Genomic DNA, 25,618 nt, shown 5'->3' on the forward strand with positions numbered 1-25,618 from the left:
TCTGAGCCGGAGGGAGACAGCAGAGGTGAGCCCACGCTTCCCAGCCACTTGCCCAGCAGAGGGGAGCCGAGGGGAACCTGCCTGCGGTGCCGCCGGGCCAAGCTTCATCTGCCGGAGGGAGCCAGCTTGGCGGCTATGGTGCCCCCGTCGTGCGGGAGCCCTCTTCTGACCGAAGACGGGCACAGCTCTGGCACAAAAGATCCCTGCACAGGACTGAAGGTCACGCCCCGAGTCTTCTGTTGGGGTGGTGTAGTAGCCTCCAGGACAACTGCTTCGCCTCCCCCCATCTCGCCGATGCAGGTTCTCAGCAGCAGGCTTCATACTTCTGATGTTTTGCCTTGTTATTTCGAAGAATGAAATTACCTGTCAGGGACGTTTGCTGTGTAGTTTCACCATCACAGCAGAACTATTTTAAATACTACTAGATTATTAAAGTTCTCCTTTAGGAATACTTCAGAAATAATTTTGCTGCCCTCTAGCCTACTGCTGAAATCTCTCTAGCATGCCAGCATTATCCTTCATGAGCATTTCTGAAATAGCTTTACTCACTTTACTGTCCTTTTCATTACTATTGAAATCCTTCCAGAATGCTAAAGTTAACCTTCAGCTAGATGCTAGAATAACTTTCACATTCTGGAAGGGTTTCAATACTGATTTAAAGGATATCAAAATGCACTTTTATCTCTTTTTGTTTTAGAGGAGGGATTGTGGTGGTAAGATATGGATGTATGCACTTCACTGTGTCATGTTGTGTGTTTGCATCAACACGTATAACCACTCAGGTAGGAATAATAGTGGTCCTGGAGCCCAGAGGAAGTTATTTAGAAAAGAGCTTCTAAAATTTGCCAAAGCATGAACTGAGGTGGCAACAGGGAATGTAGTTTTCTTTGCTTAATGGACCTGTAAGTGAATTCTGCTGATCCTACTCTGACAATGGAATTTTTGAGAGCATGAGCCAACTTCTTTGATTAAAACGAGAAAGATCACCAACCTTTGCCCCAAACTCTGCCTGACCCCAAATTACATCTATTTTGAGGCGTGAAAAGTTCCTTCTGTTTTCTGTTGCTATGCACGCCTGGGTTCCACAGGGGAAAACACTGAAATATTGCAACAAAGACCACGCTCGTAACGCTCCCAGCTCCACAGAACAAGAAAGTCCCAAAGTCCCGGGATACGCTTCTAACGCACCCATCAACACCTGAGATTATTAGGGAGTCCAGTGTATCTGATGCAGACAGCACTTACTATTCTCATTAATTCCCTCAGTTCAGTCCTTTGTATTAAACCAGACAAAAGTATAAATCAGCCCCAGATTCCCACAGCTGACCTATGCATTCCTGATACTAGCTTGCTGCAAACACCAAAAAGGCTTCTACTTGTGGAGTGTGGAGCAAGCCAAAACCCCACCTCTTCTGTCAGTCGGAGTGCTCAGCAGACAAAGGAAACCCAGAGACCTTCTTTTCCAGCTCAGAGCCACCCTCAGAACTGTGGGGGGCACAAAGGCTCCCTGGCACCTCCTCCCAGCCGTACGCTGGCATCTGCTCAGCCGGCAGACCTTTCCCTGGCTCAGCCCCTTCCCCAGCCATCACAGGCAAGACGCTAGGTGCCTCGTGGAGGGCTGTGGGTACCGAAGGCAAAAGGCACTTCCACGCCCCTCCTGCATCCAGCCTAGTCAGTAGCAGAGCCCTTATTTAGGAAGGAATAATTGTGGTGGTTGCTAGCATTTTCAGGCTCTGGCACGCAATCCTGGCTCTGCTGAAGTCTAAAGCTCTGACCAGAATCAACAGGATAAAAATAAAGCGATGAATGCCTAAGCAGTCACTGACTGTTTCTTTGCCTGCTTCTCTTCAAAGAGGTTTTTGTCCATGAGTGATTTTTCCATTTTACTCTGCAATTGCATCCACAGCTTGTGGAGATCAGCTAGGACCATGGGGTCAACTGAATTTCCCAGAAAGAGCCCAAAGAGTTTTGATTTAAAACAGAATCTTCTGAAAAGACTTCCTATTGTGTCACTAAAAAGTCCTATTAAACTTTCGTAAGGTATCCAATGATGTGTTTAAAATGGTTTGTCATAATGGAAGCCTGTAGCTAAACCAATACACAAACACATTGATGTGATTTTTTGTGAACACCTTATACAAATATTTTTTAACAATAGTGCTATGGAGAAATACGAAGTTTGAAGAACCTGATCATATTTCATCTTTCTGTCTTAGTATAAAACCAAGACTGTGTGTTCTGTACAGGAGAGCTAATATGCTTATCCTGCTGTAAAAACCTATGGGCAACAAGGTTCTTTACCCCAGTACAGTGGTCACTCCATGCACGGGGTTCCCTGTTATACAGACAAGCTACCTTGAAAAAAAACATTGTCTCAAGACTGCTCTGAGGCAGCGAGCTCTTTTTAAGCACATTGCTCTGAGACCACACCTGCATACACACCAGAGAAGCACCTACGTTAGGGTCCACAAGCAGATGTTTCAGCACAGCTAGCGAGGTCCTGCTCCAGCACAACTCTTGAACACAATCTGAATGTTAAGCACATGAGTGAGCCCTGGGGATTAAAGGGATTATAGTCTCATTTTCACACAAGAGCTTTGCAGGATTAAGATCTATTCAAATGATACAAAGCAGTGACAGGTTCTCCTCTCCAGATCATGAAAACGTCACTTGGATTAAAAGAGTACTTGCAATTGTTTGTTTTAATTCATAGCAGCTTCATTTAGTTATTGGAGGCAAAAACATGTAACTTTTCCTGTTCAGTATGGCATCCCTGATTCTTTTACAGTGCTGCTGCTGGAAGAATTAGAGTACAGTGGTAAAAGCAGTCTTGATCATATTCCCTGCCCCATCACATATTTTTACTCTTTTCCAAGTTTCCACTTCTGAATACCAGCTATTCCTCATCACAAGGGGACCTTTACTACAACAAAATATTATTTTAAAGCCATTCTAACAGTAATTAGAGGCAATTGAGTTTTATCAACTAACACAAACTGTGGGATTTCAGACTTGGATTTCAGCTGGTATTTTAATGAAGTGTGCGCTAACAACACAAAATCTTCTGTCACTTCAGCAGCTGAGTTCATATACAGACCTTTGATAGGGAGACCATGTGTTAACACTCAGCTGCTTACAGCACGAGTGTACACACCAGCAGCCCGCAGATGACTTGGGTCAATTTGCTAACCCCCCTCCCCACCCCATCGAAGGATCTGATGTGGTGGGTATGAGCTCTTGTTCAAGCCCCAGGAAAGCCAACTGCAAGGAACAATCTGGCCCCGACGTCTGTGCTCCCAGTGTGGCACCCAGCACTTTCGCCGTGTGTCGGCGCACACTACAAATGCTGTTATGTCCTGCAGACTTTGCAGCTAGGGCTGATCCTCTGTCCACCACAGCAGAAGAACATTTTGCCACCAACTGAAGCAGGTGATGAGACCCTGTCCCCCTGGCACTGCACTGGGGAGGAGACTGAGCGCCAGATTCTTCAGCAGCCTGTGGCATCTTTCAGATCGCAAGCTGACTGGATCAAATCTGTCAACCAACCTGATTTTGGTGTCCTATGTAATGCTTCATAAGCTTTCTACTGGCTAGAAATATTTCACTGTGGGGGCTTCAGTGCAAACCCTTTGCAGCATGTAGCCATCCTGATGGAAAGCAGATACTCAAAGTATCTACAGGAAAGAGTCAGGAATGGACAAATCTCTTATTGGTACTTAGTAAGCTTTCTGCATGCAGATGAAAAGAAAATGTTCTGAGCTTAAGTGAAGGTTGTCTGTAATTTTGCACAAGCATTCGAAGGTATATATGTGATACTTTCTCCTTTCTCTTCAAGTTAACCACCTGATTTCATATCATACTTGACACATTCTCAACAAAATTTGAAGTATCCATGCTTATGTTATCTCTTTCACCTGTTGCTGTAACAACCACCAGGTAATAGATACATCAAGTCTGGAGAGAACAACATGAAAATTCTCTTGCACAAAAGCAAAAAGTTTTGAGTATTTCTTAAAGCCATCAGAAAGCACACAGACTTATTTAGAAGGGTCTGTTTCTTCACAGAGCAGAAACTCCAAAATTCAACTTGAATTTGTGTTAGTTTTTTCCCTCTAAATCTCATCTAGACACAAATCACAAAAACTAACTAGACTACAACTTTGATGAAGATAACACTTTCTTTTTTAAAAAGCTGGCCATAAAAGATCTTACGAACTTGATACTGAAGATGAACTACCAGGCTCATTGGTACAACAATTTGATTAACTTTGAATTCATCATCTGGAGTATTGCTATTTGAATAATTGCAAATTATGCCAGAGAAAAGCAGTATGACTTTGCTCAAGATAAAGCATTATTCTTTACAGATGTGAGACTGGTGCTGAAGATGAGCTACTCAATTGAATTATATTGCAATCTGATTAGTCTAGAACATCTATCTACTGTAGCAGCTTTCTGACTTAGGATAAACGAAGCAAGTGAAAACTCCCATTAATTTGTTCTGATGCCTAGTGACCCAGCCTATTTTCTGCTGAGACATCTTTCTCTTACCTTGACAAAGTTGCAAACATTTTTCCTAACATCCATTGCTGTTGATGCTAAAAATTAACTCCAGTCTTTGAACCCCTCTGCTGACTGGGCTGGCTGCAGAGAAGGTGACAGCCCAGCGATCAAAGAGGAGAATTTTGGAAAGGAGAAAAAAGATGCTCAATTTACATGCCCCAGCAATATGATAGTGGAGAACGGGTACACTTACAGAAGAGATGTTTCAGTTTGAGTCAGCTCTTGGTACAGTCATGCCTGTACGTACACTCAGGGCAGGTCACTGTTTGGGTTGGAAATACCAAAGATGCATGATTCTAGCCTTCAGAAGTCCATGGTTCTGGAGCAACGTTCCTGCAGGCAGAGTGGCAACTAAATTCTTCATTTTACATGTGAGCTTGATGAAGGTGTGACTAGGACTGCTGGGTGTAAAACCTGTGACAGCCAGGGCCCAGATGCAATGACACAGAAAGCACCAGGATGATGCTTCAGTTCTCACTACCGAAGACATATGATGACATGATTAATAACATTTTAAAAAGAGAAAAGTGTGGCCTAGGAGCTCAACAGAGAGAGATGATTTACAAACTACCCCAATAGATGGGCTTGAATTCAGAGGGTGATTCTTAGGTGCACTTTCATGACAGAGACAAGTAACCAAACAGAGACAAACCACTACAGAGTAACATCTAAGTTTGCTTAGGGTTAAAGTTCTCCTGTCCCTGACACAAGAAATCTTGAGAGTATTTCAGATACCAGCTTGTATGAATCGTGATCAAAGGCATTTTGAACCTTCGTTACTACAGTGTCTGTATGGCAGGAAAATATTACTGAAACCCATGTCATTCCACTGCTTTCCTTCCCAAGATACGTAGAAGAAGGAGGTTATTCTCATGCAAATGCAAACACGCGCACATCATGCTGGATGCCTGCTGTCTTACCAGAAGAATTTGGCAGATCAAAGAATTCAGATCCATTTTTCCCAGGAAGAAGGAGATGTTCAAAGTTAAGTGGGTGGACAGAAAAATGTGAGGAAGCCTGAATTTGTGCTTAGAAAGTGTAACAATTGATGGACTGCTGGAGAGATGGACATGCAAGCAGACCGATGAGAACAAGTATTCAGTGCAAACAAGCATTTCTGGCTGCAGGCCAGACGAGATGATCATAATACTCTCTTTCTGCATCCTAATCTGCAAGCCATTTATATACATGCAAAGAGAGGATTGCATGTATAAAGATGGCCATGTGAGTACACAAACCAGACTCTGTAATGGTGCACAGTTTAGCACACCTAATTCTGGTAAGCTGATTTCTAACATTTTTGTTTCCCATGTGGTATTCACAAAAATACCACAAAAATACAACGTGTGCAGCTAATTCTTTCAAATACAGTCAGAGGAAATTGCCTTAGGACTGTATATTATTATTTATATTATCTGCTATCCCACCAACCAGGAACCATTCAGTACCAGTTCTAAATGTCCACATAGGAAAATTAAATATTAATCTAGTACTTCTCAAAACTGCTCATTTACATTTCTCAACAACCTTTTACACTCAAACCACTCTTGCCAGATTAAGGAGGACTAACGCAAGTTCTTTGCTGACATGGAAAACACATGTGAACAAGGACACTGAAGGCTTCAGCTCCCACATTCGTGCCCATGCTTAACGTGTCATGCTGGAAGGACGGCCGGGTTGGTGCAGCCAGCCCCTGCGCCCTGCTCTGAAAAGCCAGGAGGCCCGAGGGTGCCAAAGGGAAGCCCCTTGGCAGAGCCTTCGCAGGGGCCAGCAGGAGTCCCGGGTCCCAGCAGCCCATGTCAGCAGCCACCCCACCACCAAGGCCCAGCTGGCGAGCCCCAATTCCCCCCAGCCATGCAGGAAGGCTGTGCTGATCCAAGTTACAGGGCCAGCCTTCCTTCCCTTTCCTTTACCTCAACTGCAGTAATGCTTTGTCTCAACCATTTGTACAGCGCCAGAGATGTCTATCACAACAACTGAACTAGCAAGGATTGCATAATGCAGGCACTTTAAATATTAATTTAAAATGCAATGTGATGAAGAAAAACATACTTAATAGATGCATTAAACGGTGATACCATAAGCTGTATATACTCACAGCCATTTCTCTTTTTCTTTTACCGAGGCAGGTACAACACACAGTAACTGACTTTCTGGACATCAGGACACTGAATGTTCTGCAAGTCTCACCTGTCAAGGACTTGCTAACCTACACTAGCAAGCACTAAAAAGAGCACTGTAGTATATTTTGTTCCCGAGAATTTGATTTCGGTTTGATTTTGGCCTCAATAAGTTATCTAAATGGACACTCTAAGACATTGTGGAAATGAACACAGGAGTAATTAAACTTCTGCTTAAACTTCTCCACCACCAAAGCTCAAAAGGAACTGAAGAGGGAAGCTATTTGCTGCAACCTGTGTGTACCACTGCAGATGAATATAATGCAGCAATATGATTATAACATATGTAAACTAGGATAGACACATTTCAGAGACTCTCCTGCAAGAATTATATGTCAAAATAAGGTGCTAACAAAAACTAATTTTAAATTACAAGCTCCCTGTTTTATTTCACAGGACAGAGCTTTACATTGCACAGCTTTCTACATACCAGCATCAGAAGCATGTGACTGCTGGCAGCTGCATGATGTGCTTGTTGGTGGTCTTCAGGAATGCCTTTCAAATAATGAACAAAGATGCCTCTCTGTGGCTTTGAAAGCTCTCCCTCTCTCTTTTACAAAATCGAGCTATTCACTGATCACTTGGTGGTATTATTTATGGGAGGACCTGAGTACCTGGATACAGGTGACAGATTTCTCAAAGGGACATTTTAAAAGAAGGGCAAGAAGAAATACCACAATGACTAGTGTCTTTCTAACTAACTAGGAAGGTAATATCCCCCTTTCTTTCTAAAATGCATTACGACATGGACTCAGCTCGTCAAACAACTCAGTTGTCCAACAAAAACTTGAAGCAGAGACAGAAAAAAGAAACAGGGAGCAGCGCTGTAAGTATACATGCTCAGCTCTTTCCCATAAGGACTTAGGAACCTTTATGTCAGTGAGAGTATCAAATCTCTATTATCTTACTGGAGGTTAAATGATAATAAAGGTACAATAACAGAAAATATATCCATTTAAAGAATTACAGAACTGAAAGAGTAAAATTCTTTTGTAAAAACAAATAATCTCATGGTAACAGAGGAACTTAAAGAAATTAAAATAAAAAATGGTGCTGAAATAAATGCAAAAGCATCATAGGAGTGAATATATTACAGAACAGCCATGAAATGACTGTGATTGGTAGCCAATATGCTTATGACAAAGTCATTTTTTTCGTTAGCAGAAGAAAATACTCATTAATGAAGAATAATGCCCTGAAAATGTGATCTAAGTGCAGAAAAGTGGTGTTTATCTTTGGCTTGTGATGCTGACATCAACAATAGAGCTCTCTTATTAACCCACTGCCCTTAAAAATAAACAGAAGTGCACTTTAATCTTGGCATTTTTACTTTTAACTGAGATTAGTCCCTCTACTTTGTTGCACTACAATTAAACTGGGAGAAAACATGTGGAAATTAAGCAAAAATCATGAGTACTTTTTAGAGCACAGGAATCTGATTAAATCCTAGTTCAGGCTCTTATGTCAAAACATTTCTAAGATGCATGAAGCTCTGCACCCTTCCAGCTTCATGGCAACAATCATTTGTGTAAAACGTTTTTAAAAGTATTTATGTTCCTTGCGTTAAATATTAGTCCTTGTAAACACAGCCCTCAACGTTTGCCCCTCTGCAGTCCCCGTACCGCTGTGTTCGAAGTTTCCAAGTGGGGGAGCCCCCAGAAGTGTTGACTTCTTCAGGCCCCCATCCAGCACTCCAGAATCTGTTGCAAGTGACGCCTTTGATTTGAACTGGAAACGAATCAAGACCAAAGTTTGGTGATTAAACAAGCACTCAGTTTTCGGAAAGCTCTCCTTCGGAGTGGAATTCCGGCAGGGCACAGGGTGAGAGGAGGCAGTGGTGCAGGTCTGGCATCATCTTTCCCAACAGCAGGTCTGGGGAGGGGTTCCCGCTGCCCCAGCCGAACAGGTTTGCAGTGCCCGTATTCTCCACCTCTCCCTGGTGGTATCGAGCTGTTCCCGACATTGACAGCTAAAGCTCTTTTTTTTCCATGGCTCCCTTTGCCCAGCACCAACCTGCTTCCCTGTTAGAATCAATGTCCCAGTTTCTTTGGCCGTAAAGAACAAGAGGAAGCCAAGGAGAGAGCAGATGGAGACTGAGATGACTCTGAGCAGGGGAATTAATGGAAACAAAAAAGCAGCAATGCATGCAGTGCACCACAACAGCCAAGCAACACAAACTCCTGCACTGTCCTTCTTTCAACTACAGGTCTAGATGGAGTGATTTGCTTGTCTGCTTGTGCTCCTCCTTGGTGCCATGTTTAGTGTCTCCGATGTTCTTGTAATGAAGATTTGCCCTGCCTACCTGACTGGAGTGTGCTTTCCACTCAGCAGCAGCAGGTAAAAATGCGTGCTGAAATGTCGCTGTGAATCTGTTACTTTAGAAAGTTATGATTACTGCACTGAGAAGAAAGTGTTAGGGAACAAAGGCCCATTTTCTGTGCTGAGCTGCTCTAGCATCAAACATGTTACACAAAGTGCTAAAACACAAACAAGCTGGAGTGAGATTGACCTTATTACGCAAGGATCACAATGTAGTGGAAAGTTTGAGCCCAAAATCTCCAGTTAACACATTCTAACATATGAAAATGCTCCACTGGTATCACTACCCCCAGAAATGTGAAAACACAGGAGAACAAAATTAAAGAATGACTTTTTCAGTTTCTCTGAACAAAGAATAAAGCAACAGCCTTTTTGATCCAAATCAAGGAATCCAAGAAACATCTGTTTCAGTTAACAAAACCACTCTTTTATCCGTTTCTAGCTTTCACCACTTTTGGACTACTCTAAGCACAGCCTTTTCAGGCAGCTTGCTCCTCTCTGCATCCAATGCGCATTCAAGTGCGCAAGGTACCCCTCAGTACATCCAGTCTTTTGTGCAAGAGAGAGTTTAAAGAGCAGACCACCCAATTGTATCCTGCCAGATTGGAACTACTGAAAACAGCACCTTACTGTGTATTTTATTTTTAAGTTATTCATGGCCCATAACACTTTTGTCTTTAAATCACTCTTCATTTTACCAACACACAAATGCCAAAACTTGGTGTGACTGCTGTACCTAGGAATTTCAGAGCTGAGAGAACAGTGAGCTAAACACTGGTTTGAAAACACATGCTGATTGTCCTTTAGAGGAGCAGCGTGACAGACAATGCAGAGACAGAAGTTCCAGCCTACAGCACATGTGTGTCCTATGCACAAGCACCTTTCTGGTGCGTTCTGCCTTCACGCTGCTCCATCCACAGCTGAGATGAGAAGAGAGTCAAGGACCAGCTAAGAACAGCGCGCACTCATCACATTAACACTGCTGGTGAGACAGAAATCAGTTCAAATAATAAACAAGATGACAAATGCACACAATCATTTTAAGCCACCTGTTGGAAGGAAGGAAGGCAGAGAAGGAAAATAGAGGAAAAAAAAATCTCCGTTCCCAGGTGCAGAGTGTTTTCTCAAGGGAAAAGCCCAAAGGGAGAGACTTGCTCTGTATCTGACCTTTTTCAGGACAATCAGAGCCAAGTGCTGTGATCCTGTAAATTCAAACAATTTTTTTGAGGATGGCATTAACCCTACACTTGTGATGTTGGCACACACACAGTACCAAGAGCATTTTGGCAAAATCTTCATGTGGGGGCAAGGCTCACTTACAACAAGCCTGGAGGTGGGGATGTACAGCGACAGCAGTGAAGAGCATCCTCCATCCTCTCCTCATCTGCAAGAAGGAGCACTGCAGCATGCCACACTGTGCACATCTGGCGTGGGGCTTTTGCAATGTGTGGCATGCAAGTTGCAACCTCTGCAAGCCTCCCACAGTCTGAGGAGCCGCAAGCTGCCTGTGCTGCAGGAAGCCAGCGGCAGCCCCAGAACCGCTCCAGCCACGGTTCTGACCTACTGTCCGCCCATTGGCCTTCATCGGCAGACACTGGAAAGCAGGGCCTGGCTCTGGCAAGGAGCACATCCCACAACACTCCTCGCTGGATGTGTCAGGAACCTTTCTTCACTGCGGGGCCACCGCCTCCTGCCAGGCCCCAGCGTCACCCCCTTGTGCTTGGTTTACTCACACAGCATCAGCCCACGGGGCCTTCACAAAGACACATTATTCCCCAGATAGCCTGGTTCTCAGTACATGCCGATTTTTTGGTCTTTTCCCATTTGCTCTTCACATTCATCAGGAAACAGGTGAGATGGAGGGCACCCTGACTTTTTCCATAAGCCCCAAAAATTCTTTGAAGATGAAAATATGGCAGACCAAAGATGTTTCATCTCCCATCAGCTACAGCAGGAGGTATACGGCTCACTGGAACTCTTCTTCCTGCATGCGCAAGCGTCTCCTGAGCATTCAGAAAGCTGTGCATGAATATGTAGGTATGCACAAGGCAAGCAAAGCAGATGTTGCAGGGATCTCTGCTGGAGCATCTTAGATCACAGAAGCTAACCTACGACATCTTTCCCAGCTGCCAATTTGTGCATTCCTCCTCCCCTCGAAAACGCAGAGATCTCCCCTGCTGCCAGAATGAGCAGCTTGAGCTAAAGGAGACAGCCATGCTGACAGGGCTGTGACTGTGGCTTGCTGTTTTTCCTTGCAAGGGCCTCAGGACATGTAGCTCTACACTGCCAGCTGGCTGCAGCCACCACCAGAGCACCCGCACCTCCGGGGGTGAGGACACACACACAATCCTGTGTCGTGCACCAGGTCTACATCGACTGCAACACTTAATTCTGCCTACAGAGCACAGGGGAATCACACGCTGACAACACCCTCTAAATTCACGTCTTGGTAGAACTGCAAGACTTGCAATTTCCCACAAGCCCCACCTGTCTCCCCCCACCAAGTTGGTGGGGTTTCATGAAATAGAGCATTTCCCATGCAGTTTTGCTGGTGGGGGCAGCGGGCAGCTTCCCCCCTTGTCCTAGGCAGGGCATGGCCTCAGCAGGCACTAGGAAGGAAAGGAATGGGCTCCTCTCATTGCTCTGCTCTGCTGGCATGCTCTCTACCTTGCTGCCACTGCCAGATGTGGGGCATAGGCATTGGAGTTCCCACAGAGGCAGGTGAAGATGTCCAACAGCAGGAGCTGGAACTGTTTTATGGGCACGCCCTGGCAGCTCAGGAGGATCCCGCTGTGTTGTGCCTGGTACAGAGCTGGGGGAGCGGGTGGGATGAACTGCTTTCAGAAGACTCCGTCAGCTTGTTAGGACCTTTGAAAATGCAGCTTAAGGGAGGAAGAATTAAGGTTGCAGGTTACAGAAGAGTCAGCCTATGTCCCTGTCAGCTCCCACACTTACTACCCATTTACCTATAAAAGTGTCTGCATGACCATCAGAGCCCAGAAACCATCATGGTTTTTGGGAGAACGGTTTCTCACAGCATACAATACATCACTCCAGACCTTTCCTATCTACATACCTGTTAAAAAAAGCAAATGTATTGTTAAACAAACCAAAGTGCATGCCAATGCTTCACATCAGAAAGCAGCAGTGAGCTTGCACTGGGAATGCAATGAGGATGAAGCCTGATGATGTACTCTCACATTAAGGATGTCAGATGAGAAGCACAACTCTGTCACTTTGCTCCACATGATGCACGGACAGACAGCATTTTTGATGGCTCAGTGAAGGAAAAGGATTCATTCTTCTCTAACGGAGACATACGAGAAACGTGACAGCAGATAGCAGCTTGTACAAACGGTTCTCTGGCTGCTGACACTGGCCAATGATAATTGTACAACTTAAGCAAGAAGGATCAAATGACTCAAGATGTAGAAACAAATAAAAACAAAATTGAACTGACGTCAGGAGAGACTTCTGGAGATCTGAACGTTCAGGTAGACTATCTCCACTACACAGCAAGAGCGAGCTCATTAAAGAAAGCATGAGGAGTCAGACCTGGAAGAGGCATGGACCGAAGTGCAATTCCCTCTTGCTCAGAGATGAGTGCTCAGCCCCCATCTGCTCCTCAGAAAATCTCAGTGTCCTTTCAGGCATGTGCTGGGTCATTGTTCCATTTTACCACCATTACTACTGAGATCTGGTTTTAGGTTTAAGCTTCAGTTTTACAAAAAGAAAAAAAAAAAAAAAAGGCTAAATGGAGAATGATACTGTCTCTTTTTAGCAGAGGATACTGAACAAATTCATAGTTTCCTCTGCATGCATGTTCCTTCAGGAGCATTTCTGCAGCAGAGATGACTAACCACACACAGCTATGCCAGCCATTTGGGTTTGTGTTCCCTTCTGTGTCTGGATCACGTACGGGATCTCAAGGCAACAGCTGTTGACAAGCTAAGAGAAGCAACAGGGCAGCTCAAGCTGGGAGACTTCAGTTTCCAGGTTCAGAAGTCCCAGGTCATTTCCAAAGAGTGACCATCCTTATGTCTCCGTGAGATCAGCCGCCATCACAGTACCAGCAGTGACTCCTGATGTTTCCCTCTGCTGTACCTGCACAGCCTTCTCAGCTTCTGCCTGGTGGCATCTTGTGTGTTTCCTCCAGGGTGACTTGGACTGTGAGGCTTGCTAGCTCCATTCTGCACACCTTGATCCTGGGGCTACTTTCCAGGGGAAACCCCATGGCTACCTCCAGCTCCAGCTGGTTCTGTCCTGCAGGCACTGTTGCTGGGATTCGCTCATCAACTCCACCCGCCTCCCACTATGTGTGTGGGGCGGGAAAAGTCCCTCCACTCTATGTTCCGATCATAAAAGTCACTGCCAGTGCAATGAGGAGGGAGCACCCCAATGATTTTAGTGCAGCAAAGGAAAAGAACATAAAAACAATTGCTCAGATGATTTTGTCTCATTTTAAAGAAGAGAGCAAGACCCACAAGGCTGGGCTTCTTCAGACAAAGAAAACCACAAGGGCTATCTCCAAAATGTCTGTTTAAATCTGGAATGTTTCTTTTGTATCCAGAGTGTCCACTGAAAGTAACAAATAGATGATGCTTGTTTTCCCACTCTGGCTAAGTCAGAGAAGCTAATAATTCGAGGAGCTGGCATTCTGTTACTCACTTAGCTCAACTGAGGCAGGCATAAACTGTGTCCTAATGCAGATGTTTGAAGGGGGAAAAAGCTGTATTTTCCCTGGGAAAGAACGAGGAAGTGACAGACGTTGAGATTTAAATGACAGCATGTGACATTAGGATCCACAATTAAAAGTCATTATGGGCTCCGCGGTAACAAATTATCATTGTATGCTACTCCTTCAGGAAAACAGCAACAAATTAATAGATAGACCACTGCCTTCAGTCAGGAGGGAAAAAAGACCAGGAAAAAAACGCCCTTGGAGCTAAACTGACTTGAGAAGAAGGGAAAGAAGAAGCCCAGATGGCTGAGAAGTATTACCTGGGCACTGCCCATGCACCCAGCCCGGGCAAGAGAGCTGCACGCTGAGGAGGGGGCACGTGGATCTGACATGCAGTGTCTGTGTTAAGGCCAACTCACAGTTTATTATGGGAGTGTTTGGAGAAGCTGCCTTTTTGTTCCCTTCCCCATCAGTTCAAAAAAATGTGACTCCTCCTCTGCATCTACTAAAACTTCAGTAAAGCTTCCTCTGCCTGGTCCACAGTTATGGAGAATTCTTCCCCCAAATCTGCTCTGAAAGCATTCACACCACAGAACTGAACAGGTCTGGGAGAGTCTCGAGCTCCTTCACCAGTTTTTGCAGACACAATCTTCATGTAAGGGTTTTCCAGAAAACACTGTATGGCTCTGGCCAGGGTAAGCAGCGAGGGATAGGCTGCAGCCTGTCAGAGATGCAGTTCTGGACATACCAATAGCTGTTTGATAAAGCTTATACAATAATAATATAATTTAGCTAAGTGCTGTTCTTTCCTGTTTTGTTATTTCCAGGTCTGGAAGCATGTCACTTCAAAGATGAAAGTCCCATTCCTTTACATCTGTCCAACTATTTGACACAATATATAAAAATAATAACAACGATCACCAAAACTCTTGATAGTTTACTAATAAGAATCATATTGGCTGCATTTCCTTGGATGGTTCCTAAAGGTGACCATGGGTTGTTTTTACTGTCTGAAATTCACCTTCAGTGAATAAGCATAAAGGTTATTTCCCTGCAATGTTGGAGAGAGAAATTGAGAGCGTATGGATGGCCGACAACAGGCTGTCAATCAATGCTATGTCACTGATCTGAAAGCTTACGCCTGCAAGTTACTTTCGTTGCTGGCTGAGCTGTGTGGGTCCCTAAATCCAGAGGGGAACAGCTTGGCAGCTTGGGTTTGCTGAGTACTCATCTCAGCTCTAAATCTCTGAACTAAACTGAAACGAAAAATAAATACAATTAAATTAAATTAAAATAGAAATAAAATAAAAAGAAATAAAAAGCAATAAAATAAAAAGCAATAAAAAGCAACAAAAAGCAATAAAAAGCAATAAAATAAAATAAAATACAAACTGAGAAGGCCTAGAGGCTGAGTGTCCTGAAGAGCAGGGTCACATCCTCTACATGGCAGAGCAGAGGTCTCCCTCAGATATGGGAACAAACATCTCTTGCCTGCAGAGCCAAGTGCTGTTTCAGTAGGAAATGGCAGAGCAGGACAGCAGATGCAGCTTCTCGCTAGCAGTTGGTACCCAACCTTTTCTGTCAGTTGTCAATGTTTTTTCTCCCTCACTGATCCCTCTGAGTTACAACGCTGATAAAACAAACACTGCTATGGCAGAACCCAACATACTAACTCTTTGTATACTGTAAGCCCGTCCTGCACACAAAGCAAGATCTTTATTTGTAAACAAACACAAGTATGAATTTTTTTATTTCAAAAAATAGAGATGTAATTATTGTTTTATATACCTGATCAGCACCTAGCAGCTCTGTAAGAAACTGGAGCCCTACAGTGACAGGTGAGGTAGGATTCTTTTGCTTAAATCTGAAATTACTACAAGTTAGGTGTACTAATGAGAGCTAATCACTGTAGGTTGCCTTTCTGTTCAGCATAGGAATTTCTAAGCATCAAGTTTATTTCCTCACAGAATAGGATATCTGAGATAGGTCAGATGAAATTTATCTGGGAAAGCCCAATTCCTTCTGTACACTGACTACTAACAGGACCCAGACAGCAACACCAGGTGCAAACACCTGTGCAGCAGGTATGAGAAAGCTGCCCGTCCCTTCAGTCACAGAAGGCAGTCCCACCCAGGAGCTAATCTTCTGCACACACATGCCCACAATGACAAAAAGGAGCATGGTACTTTGTTCTGCTCATAGCAAACATGCCTGATATGACCCTCCAGGCCAGGCACCATGCCTCAGATCATGCCTTTTAACCCATCCACCTGCCATTGGCTTGTCTGCCAGCAGGTCACAGCACTGCAAAACTTCTGTAGGAGGAAAAAAAACCTACTAGTCAAGAAGCTCAGGAGTGGACCACCCTTCAGCTTCGTGGAGAACAAGGGAATTTTCATCGCTTTCTGAATGGATGCTCATAGGGTTTCAAAGAAAAACAAGAACTTAAGCACTCCTCAATCCTTTACAAGCGCACCACCGCAGTCCATTCAAACAGGCACGTGCAAAAATGGCAACATACTGTTATGAGAGGCTCCTAGTTTCTCTTCCACTTTTTCATGGAGTTTGGCTGTGGTATTATTTCTGTTTTTCTAAAAATAATCCTTCTATCACAAATCTCTTCCATAGAGCCAGCAGTTTCACCCTTTACATTCTTTAATTAAAACCGACAAATGCAAGAATAATATATAGGTCTATTACAGTACTTGTATCATATCTGTGATATCCCAGTTGTAACGAAAAAGTTATTAGCATATATTGAAAAGCCTGAAGAAAAACAGTATGACCTTAGAGCCAGATGAGAGCAGCTGATACAACCAGAAACAGTTAGAACCTGATTGTATGATTACAAAAAGATCATAACATCTCCTAAAACCTAACGATGGGTGTTTCAACAGCAAAAGACCCATATTGATGAAAACTCAGTTACATCATCATGAAGTGGAACAGTGAAATGATTAATCAAATTAAAATCTCTAGCTCTGTAAATGAGAACACCTTTGCACATTACAGAGATGCATTTTGTTTCACTTACCTTTTTTTTCCCAATACCGTGACTTTTTCTACCTTGCTGTATTTATTGTGATGCAGAACAGTTCGCTCATTTTCTGAGGGCTGATTTGCTTCTACAGAAGCAGTCATATCTCTGCACTGAAGCACATACGTGTTTATACCAGTGACAGACTCACCTTTAGCTATCTTGCCTTCACTAGTGAAAGATGGCGTGTGAGGAGGCCAACTATAGCCTTGCAAGACACCCAGAAGGCTAAATGAGCAGGGCAAAATGTGCATGAAGCTGGCAAATAATACTTCATGATTTGCTCAGCTCTACTGCTGGATTTGCTATCTGTGGGGACCAGAAAGGCTTCCCCTTGTTAACTCACATTTGGATGCCCGGTTAGCAGAAATTCTCCTGGGCCACCAGAGCACCTGTGCCATTGTTTGCTGGGAGAAGCTCTCTTGCTCTCCTGTCCCAGGCAGCCCACAGAGCACTGCAGTAACGTACAGCTTGCAGACCAGGGGCAATCTTCTGGCACATGAACATCTGTGGGGTGAAAAAAAATACTTCCTCAAAAGTTGATCTGCTCAGAAGACTGAGCATACCAAAAACCTCTCCTTGTCCCCTCCCCGCTCCTCCCCCTAGCTCCCATCACTCACACCCAACGTATTTATTCTTGCATCAGATCAGAGAGCAGCATTTGGATTATTTATAACAGCCAATGTTAACCATACAGACAGAACCTGCAGCTTTTATGACGTGGGTCTGCACTCAGCTGTAAAACACTTCTGCAGGCTCCAGCATGAGCAATAGGCTGAATGAAAGGATGACTATCAAAGCCTGGGCCAGTGTCACAGAGGTGGCTGCTCAGCCTGAGACTCCTACCTCCTCTCCTTTTTATTTTTGTTGCAAACAGAGGTGCAGAGACAGAAACATCTCTTGAGCCATTCAACCCATCTTCAATCACTTGATGGGATGTCAGTAAATACCAAATACATTTTCCTACTATTCACATGAATCATTACACTGTAATATACCAAATACAGTTGTGTAACTATGAGGCTACCTTTTGTGTGCTGCATGTTTGCTGTAAATTGAGAGCTTCAGTAGGGGCATTCCCCTTGTCAGTTCAAGATAGCTTGTCATTACAGAGTTATTCACGTACACCATGCTCCGCTATAGAAACCTCTCTCCCCCTTTCTTGCTTCCCTGTTTCTAAAATAAAGGTTATGTGGAGTGAAAGAACATTTGTTTTCCAAAGGAAAAACATAAAACTTAAACTGAAACCATGCTCCTAGAAACTTCTCCCTAACATGGAGCCATTCATTTGCTCTCTGCAATAGTCATATCACTATATCTCCCTGTCTTTCAAGCTGCTTTTCATTGTGAGTGGCTGTCATTCAGGAGCCAGCTCCAGAGCACCAGGTGGTATAATATAATATTTATGGGTTTCAACCTTTTCACTAGCTACTCCTCTGTATGAAACTATATATAATATATACAAGTTTGTTCAGGAAAGCAAATTGAATCTTTAAACAAATGTGGCCTACATTATGCAGGGGGTCAGAGAAGGTGTGCATAATAGTCCCTTCTGGCCTGAAAATCTAGGAATCCATGAATTTAGAAATAACTGCATAAAATACTGTACTCACACCCTAAATTTTACACTAAATCTTTTCAAATATTAATGAGAAGCTGTGCAGCTGAGAGAGGATGATGCCCTTGGATCCTTGGCTAAGGAATGTTTGCCAAGCCCTCCTGAAAAAACTTTTAGCTTCTGAATGAATGAAAGCAATAGCCTTACAGGCTGGACCAGTGAGTAACGAGCATATCGGCTCATTAAAAAATCATCATCACCATCCACACCACCACCACAAAACAGCCCAAAGACATTACCAGCCAAACTAGCTGCAAAGAAATTAATTAAAAAGCTTAAGTGACACCTCCAGGTCATTGCCAAGGCTCTGCTGCCCCAGTGCCTTTCCAGTGGAGGACTGGCAGCTTGAATTTCTCCAGACTCCCTGTGTAGCATAGGCCCCCCCAAGGCCCGGGCTTTGACAGCAGCCAGCAGGGACAGCAGAAGACCTCTGGCACAGACTGACACAAGTGCAGGCAGGATGATCCCATTAACTCCAGCGCATTCCCCTTGCATGGCCTGGAGGTGGGATGGTGAGCCCATGAGGACTGCAGCAGCACTCACCCCCTCCTCTCTGGCGTGTGCTGCTGGCCAAAGAAGCTACTGCTTCTCCAGGCTGTTATCCCTGCTTCCTGCAGGAGGTTATTGGTCCCAAGAGGTGCCACCCCAACAGCTCTACACCCCGTGCCAGCTACTGTGAAAGGCTTTAAGTAACCGTTGTTTGCTGCCTGGGGTGAAGGCAACCAGCAGACTTTTAGGTGAGGAACAGACACACCTCAGGATGCAGCGGGAGGCGGGCAGGGATTAGATAAGATGATAGCAGAAGCCTCCTCCAGCAGGACAGCTGCAGATGATGTACACAGGTCTTGCACAAGGCCAACTTTGCAGAGGCAGCCAGGCTGCTTTGTTCTGTTCTGGCTCTGAAGTCGCACAGCCCAGAATCCATGGTAACTGTCACCCTGTAAGCAGAAACACGGGTCCCCATATCCTGTGAGTCAGGTAAGGAGACAGCATCCTCTGGTTTTGCTAACACTGCTCTCCTTTCTGTGTGTTCCCAGGTATGCTCTTTACTGCTACAGATGTTTTCCTGTCTCTACCCATGCAGATACATACAGCACAGAGCTTCCATACAGCTGGACACAGGAGCTGCTGTGAGCTGCTCGACAGGTTGGGTTTTGGCATGCAATGTGTTTCAGAGAAATTAAATCATGTCTCTCTGAGAGGCACTGAAATCTATTTCCCTTTTGCCTCCTAATACTGCTTGAACTTGAAATGTGAGGAAAACCTCCCAGGCTTGCATGGGCATATAGCTCAGGCTGTTCCCACTTGTCAGAGGAGATGCGGGATCCTTTTGGAAATTCATTTTCACGTCCAGTCTCAGCGACGAGGCCTTGTTCTATCACAGGGGACAATACAAAGCCCTTCCCTGTCAGTCATCAGGATCATAATGCTGGTGTTGAATCCTGAAGACTATTTGAAGAACTAGCCAGGAAAAACTGTGTGGTCTTAATCCTAGCCTAATTCAGGACACCACGTGGTTTAAAACATCTTTGGGAGCCAAAGAATGCATCAGTGTGTTAGGGGCAGTAGCTACTTGCCTTCTGGCTAGGAGGAGGGGAAGACAGCGAGGGCTGGAAGGAGCTGCTCTTCTTTCCGAGACCACAGGACTCCGTCAGACCACAGGTGAGGATGGGCACGACTCTGAGCAGGTGGACTGACATGCACGCAACTCTTTGAAAGTACTGCTGCAAATCAGAGCTGTTGGCTTTACTGAGCTGTCTGGATCTGGACTAGGCTGTTGTCCAGTTCCATGGCTGAATCAGCATTTCACAGGTGACAGATGCAATCATCTACACGTCCCCTTCGAAATATTCTGGGATGGTTTGTCCTCATACGTCTGGTGTCAGGGCAGATAAAATCTGCTGAGCTGAATTCTGCCTCTGCACTTTCCAGAGAGATGCCATGGAGACCTGACACACAGGGATTTGCCGAGGCTCTTTGTTCTTGGAGGGAAGGATTGCTTTAGAAGTTGAGTATAAACTAACCAAAATTACAACAACAGAAGCTGCAGCCACCTAAAAGTTCCTTAAAGTTTGGCTTGACCACATCTGAGGTAAGACAACACGGAACAAAGTTTTCCAAGACAAACCACCAGAAAAGCAATCCAGCCCAAAGACGTTTACTTGGCGGCTTTTTGGGCAGCTCTGCCAATGGGAGGGGGGGAGGACTCCTAAAGCAGCCCGACCACCTCTGATAATCCCCACCAGTTTATTCAGGGCTGGGCCAGAAAATCCCCTTCCCCCAAGACATAAAGGGAGGGCTCCCAGCCAGGGAACACCCAAGTCCAACAAGCCAAGATCCTCCCTGCCTCCCCTGGACATTTGTGTTACAGCCATATATGTGACAAGGTGAGCTGTCAGATGGCTGGAGTAGGGTTGCTATTACAATGTCTTTAAAAGGGATAGCCAAGAAGCACAGAAATGTTATTTAAATAACGATTACAATAAAGGCCTCCTTCTTCAATTTTGGCTAACACTGCAGCAGGAAAAAATGCACACCACATTTCTTAGCTAACAGTTCTTAGTAACATAAAATCCTTCAGTGAACAATGCCCTCCCCCTTTCCCCAAATAATGGGGCACAATGGTGAGATTTACATTTCTGAAGGCAGCGTGTGAGTGAAAGGAGAGCAGTCCTTTAAAGAACTTTAAAACAAGGGGGGAGTGATATCCCCTCACAGCAAGGATAAAATTGTCTTTCCACCATGAAGAATGAAAACTCTCCTTTCCACAGATGCATCTCCACAGCTTGATTGTTCATCCCCCTGTCTGTCCTGTTTGGGCAGGGTGCCACACACAGACAAACTGCCGTGTCATCCATGACAAAGCTGATAGTGCAGCCCTGCACTGAGGGGAAGTTTGGAAAACTGTGCGGACAGGGATGCAAGCAGATTTGAATATTCCCTGGGATTTTTGAAGAAGTAGACATCTAGGTGAATGTTTGCAATAGCTGCTTTCAAAACTGACCTTCTCAGTGCACCCAGTGCGAAAAAAAGTACGATTAAATGGTGCTGTAGATAGACTACTATCTGCGAATCACACATTCGTGTTCAAGTTGTGAGCAGAAGCAGCAGCAATAAGGCAGGGAAATCAACATTTTACTACAGCTTTAGCAAAAATTGGAGAAAACATTTTTTCCCTCCTACATGAAGAAATCATGTTATTTTTATTGTATTCAACTCATGTGTCTTTTCTTCAGCACCATTTAGAAATATCAAGTGAAGTCCCAGCTAACAACAGTGACAAAGATGTTCCTGCTTTCACTTAACTGAGGATTTTATTTATACTCCTGGCAAACCACCATGACAGCGCTGCCCACGCCATTCTAACTCTGTTGGTGCCCGTGTGTTGCCTCCATTTCTGAAAAGAAAGGAAGCAATAAAAAGGGGAGTATAAGGTGGTATGTTGTGGCCTTAGAAAACAGATAGACAGTACGGAGTATGGCTATTAGTCTCTTCCTCCTCTTTTGGAAATCACTGAAATGACACAAAACTACTACAAGAGCTGGTCCGGACAGGGTGCAAACAAGGAGCATTCACTGCAATAAAGAAGTTTTCTGAAGAAGGGGGCACTGGGCAATACTGACTGTGTCCCCACACAACACCTCGGGCATCCTGTATCAAGTCCAAGCACCCTGTATTAAGTCACACCTCCATCATGCACCTACCTGCAGGGATGGCTCGGTCTAAAATAACCATGCTGTAACTACGCCTTCACAGACTAGCAGCTTGTATACACAAAGTCTGAGGGCTTCCCAGGTCTGTAGGAAATTTACCTGCATGAAATGCCACTAGCACTTCCTTTCTTAAATGCCTCCAAATGTGCTGGGAAAGTCATTATTAGTGCGTTGCTTTTAAAATTGTGCAGGAAATAATTTGGAAACAGGAAGCCTCTAAAGGGATATATGAGATGCACAACCAGGGATGATATGACTGTCACAGACCCTCAGGTACTAGAAAACGTGTGTGCCAAGCCATGGAAAAGCCCACAGTGATTGCTTATGCATTGAGGAACAAAGGATCCTAATCTTAGAACTTCAAAACAAAACAGAGAGAGGGGGATTTGCACCTTTGTTCCCAAATGTATTTAAAAAATCAAACCGATGACTTTTTATGCAGTTGCAGTGCACCTGCACTTATTTCGTGCAGCACCCTAGGACCTAAATCGCCCACCATTCACATGCTTGCTGCAAAAGTAGACTTTATGGATGCAGGGGAAGGAAATCTGTTTGGACTTTGTATGTCTATACGTCTCGCTCTCTCTGACTCTTGTTTTAAACAGATGAACACAAACAGTATGCACATGCATGAAAATACATGCTGATACAATATCTTCCAATTGCACGAGCTGGGGATAACTGCTTTAGCTACAGCAGGGAGTTTTCTCTCCCTCCACCACCCCAAAAAACATTAACATGTCACAGGGAAACAGTGGGGGAGGTGAAAAATGCATGAGAGAAGGAAGAAAGGCTGAAGGTGACAGGAGGTGGGTCACACATTTCCCCACCCTCCACAAAGGACACAGCACTGGCTCTGTGTTACCCAGCAATGTCCCCCTGGATGAAAATAAATAAATAAATAAATAAAAAGAGGCACACGTAGTATACGCAAATTTGAATGTACCCTACAGCCCTGTGCGATGGATTCTCCATAACATGACTAGCTGCACACACCGCTAATTGCAGAGGCTGCTAATCCATCCAAGGAGGTAAATTACATTAGCGTTCAACAGGATTTACATATATCCAGTCTTATTTCTGCATCAGCCAGCAATTACAGCTTAAACTGTTGAACATGCAGCTTGCTGTGGGCCTAAGTAACGTTTAATAGCATTAACGACGCGCTTGCCAGTAAGCCTCCCCATCTCTTTCTGGGCACATCGATGAACACAGGAACACTGCAGCGCAGCACCGCAGCATGGCCTCCCCCGAGGCCTCTGCTCCTGCCAGCTATGGCTGGGTGAGCTGAGGAGCACCCAGGGGCCACGCACATCCCTCAGGGATGCCCCTTGCCTGTGGCTGGCTCCTCGGCACGCGGCACCTCAGCTACTCGCAGAAGCCAACAAGGTGGGGATCAGAGTGCCATCTGCACTGCACGTATTGCACAAACCATACCTGCTCTCAAGAAGACCTGTGGCAAAGCTTTCGTTTTCTTGATGGAGATCCGAAGTTGACGTGACAAATGTAAGTGTAAAATCAAGCAAAAACACAGGTGCTTTTCTGAAGCAGTGCCAAAACCCATGCAAAGTATTTAACAAGTACAAAAGTTTTTTTTTTTTTTTTATGAGTACCTCTGTAAATTGTGTTACTGCAAACTTTCCTGCCTGTAAACCCTTCTGCTAGCATTTTCTTCAAAATGGAGCAAAAAAGGTGATGTGTTTGTTCACAGGGAGGCCGTCCGAGGTAGACAAATCAGATGACTGTGAATGACCATCTGTAAGTCCTTGTGCAGTATGCACTCTGATGTGTCAAATAGTTATTACTATTACCAGAAGGATTTAACACAGTTGCTCCACAGTAATATTGTCATCCATTACTAAATCATTCCCACTTCATTTTGATTGTCTTGGTAGCAGCAAACAGACCTTTAAAACAAAACAACACAAAACAACACAACATATATTTATACTTTCCTGTCTTAGTATTTAAGATATTAAGGGAGACTGAAAAGCCATCTGTAATACAAGGCTGTCAGCAATGCTGTGCCTTGCTCTTCTCCCTCTGTGATGTACTCAATTGACAGCAAGTAAAACAAAGTGAATCCTATTCAAGATGAGTGATCTCTTAGGGAGGCAGATGACTCTGTAAGGCAGATGACTCTGTATATGCACACATCCGGGTAAATATGGAGATATGGAGTAGCGCTTAGAAAATTACAGTACCATTCAGTGTGAAACAACTTTGGCATCCTCTTTCCTTCTGAGCAAAACTGGGCTCCCTTAGTTTTCCTCACTACTACTTTGTGAGTAGAAAGGTACAGAGTGATTTTTGATAGCACTTAAAGTATTTCAGGGAGATCACTCAAAGAGACCAAATGGTGTAACCAGATGAAAATGCAACTGCTATTTCAGTGGTCAGAATAAATGAACTGGGTTTATCTGATCATGACAGCAGATCAGAGTTAGTATGTACCCTTTTAAAAGTATCAGTGGATCTGCAGGAGCCATAAGCAGACAAGACCCAGGACATTTCATAACCAGTCTCACAACTGCTGCCTCTCACCATCCTGCAAAGCAAACTAATTTATTAGTGCCAGCTTAGAGCACCTCGCTGACAGAGCCCCAGCTTCACTCAGTGCAGCAGGGAAGATATGCCCTACCACTCACGATAGGGAAGCCCAACAACAAACATGATCAGTTCCCTGCTACCACTGTAAGACTACAAGGCCTCCATCCCTAACATCTGTCTGATTGTTCTCAGGTCCCATGACCAAGGAAAATAGAACCTGGATGAGAACTTGGTACAGGGCTTGCTGCAGCTTATGGCAGGCAAGGGGCCAGCTCTCTTTTTGCCATATGCACCTGTATAGGAGCAGATGTATGTTTGTTTCAGTGCAGTAAAAGATAGACACGGGATGACCTCAATATTTCAGGAAAATAAAAAGCAGATGAATGGCTTTCCCAGCACTTCTTGGATGCACTTAGTCAGGCCAGCAACAGAAGAAACTTGTCACTTTTATACAAAGATCACTTGAACTGATCTGCACTTTACTGCAGCCTCAAAGTCACTCCACTTTTAGGGATGTCCAAACAGATTAAATACAAAAACAAACTACAAAGGGTAGCCTAGTGAGCAGGGGCTTATGTCAGGTTTCAAGAGAGGGTTTACAGATAGCCTTTGGATTCACCTGAAGACACAACATGGGGAGGGAGTAAGAAAAACAAAACCTCATTAATGTTTTTAGCAAGTATGAGTGATGAGAGACAAATATTCTTCTGCAACAGAAAGACAATGGGCTGTACCTTAACACAAAACATCCCTACAACAGTACCATGTCTTTAAGGAAAGCTGTGTGCATTTAATAGAGGCAAAAATGTCAATAATGAACAGAAGAGGAGAAGGTTGGAAAGCTCTAAGAAAGTGACAGACTTGTAATTTTCAGAGGCAGACATGAAGTCAAGGGTTATAAGATGTGGGTACATAAAATAAAATTATATACATGTGAGTGAATAAGGCAACAAAGGC

General features: G+C 44.3%; 1 long non-coding RNA gene across 7 annotated transcripts in view; it reads right to left on the minus strand.

Annotated features, from left to right (window-relative positions):
* The window catches only part of LOC121069194, a 127,216-nt gene that overhangs the window by 15,405 nt on the left and 86,193 nt on the right, over nucleotides 1–25,618 (minus strand). For 5 of the 7 annotated variants that reach the window (XR_005819327.1, XR_005819326.1, XR_005819323.1 and 2 more), the window contains 2 exons: nucleotides 18,942–24,018; nucleotides 17,127–17,287 (listed from right to left, as the gene is read on the minus strand). This is a non-coding gene — a long non-coding RNA (uncharacterized LOC121069194). The remainder of the gene's footprint in view (nucleotides 1–17,126; nucleotides 17,288–18,941; nucleotides 24,019–25,618) is intronic. The other 2 variants (XR_005819324.1, XR_005819325.1) reach the window with 2 other exon arrangements.

This window comes from Cygnus olor, chromosome 4 (assembly GCF_009769625.2).
Source record: "Cygnus olor isolate bCygOlo1 chromosome 4, bCygOlo1.pri.v2, whole genome shotgun sequence".
Taxonomy (NCBI): domain Eukaryota; kingdom Metazoa; phylum Chordata; class Aves; order Anseriformes; family Anatidae; genus Cygnus; species Cygnus olor.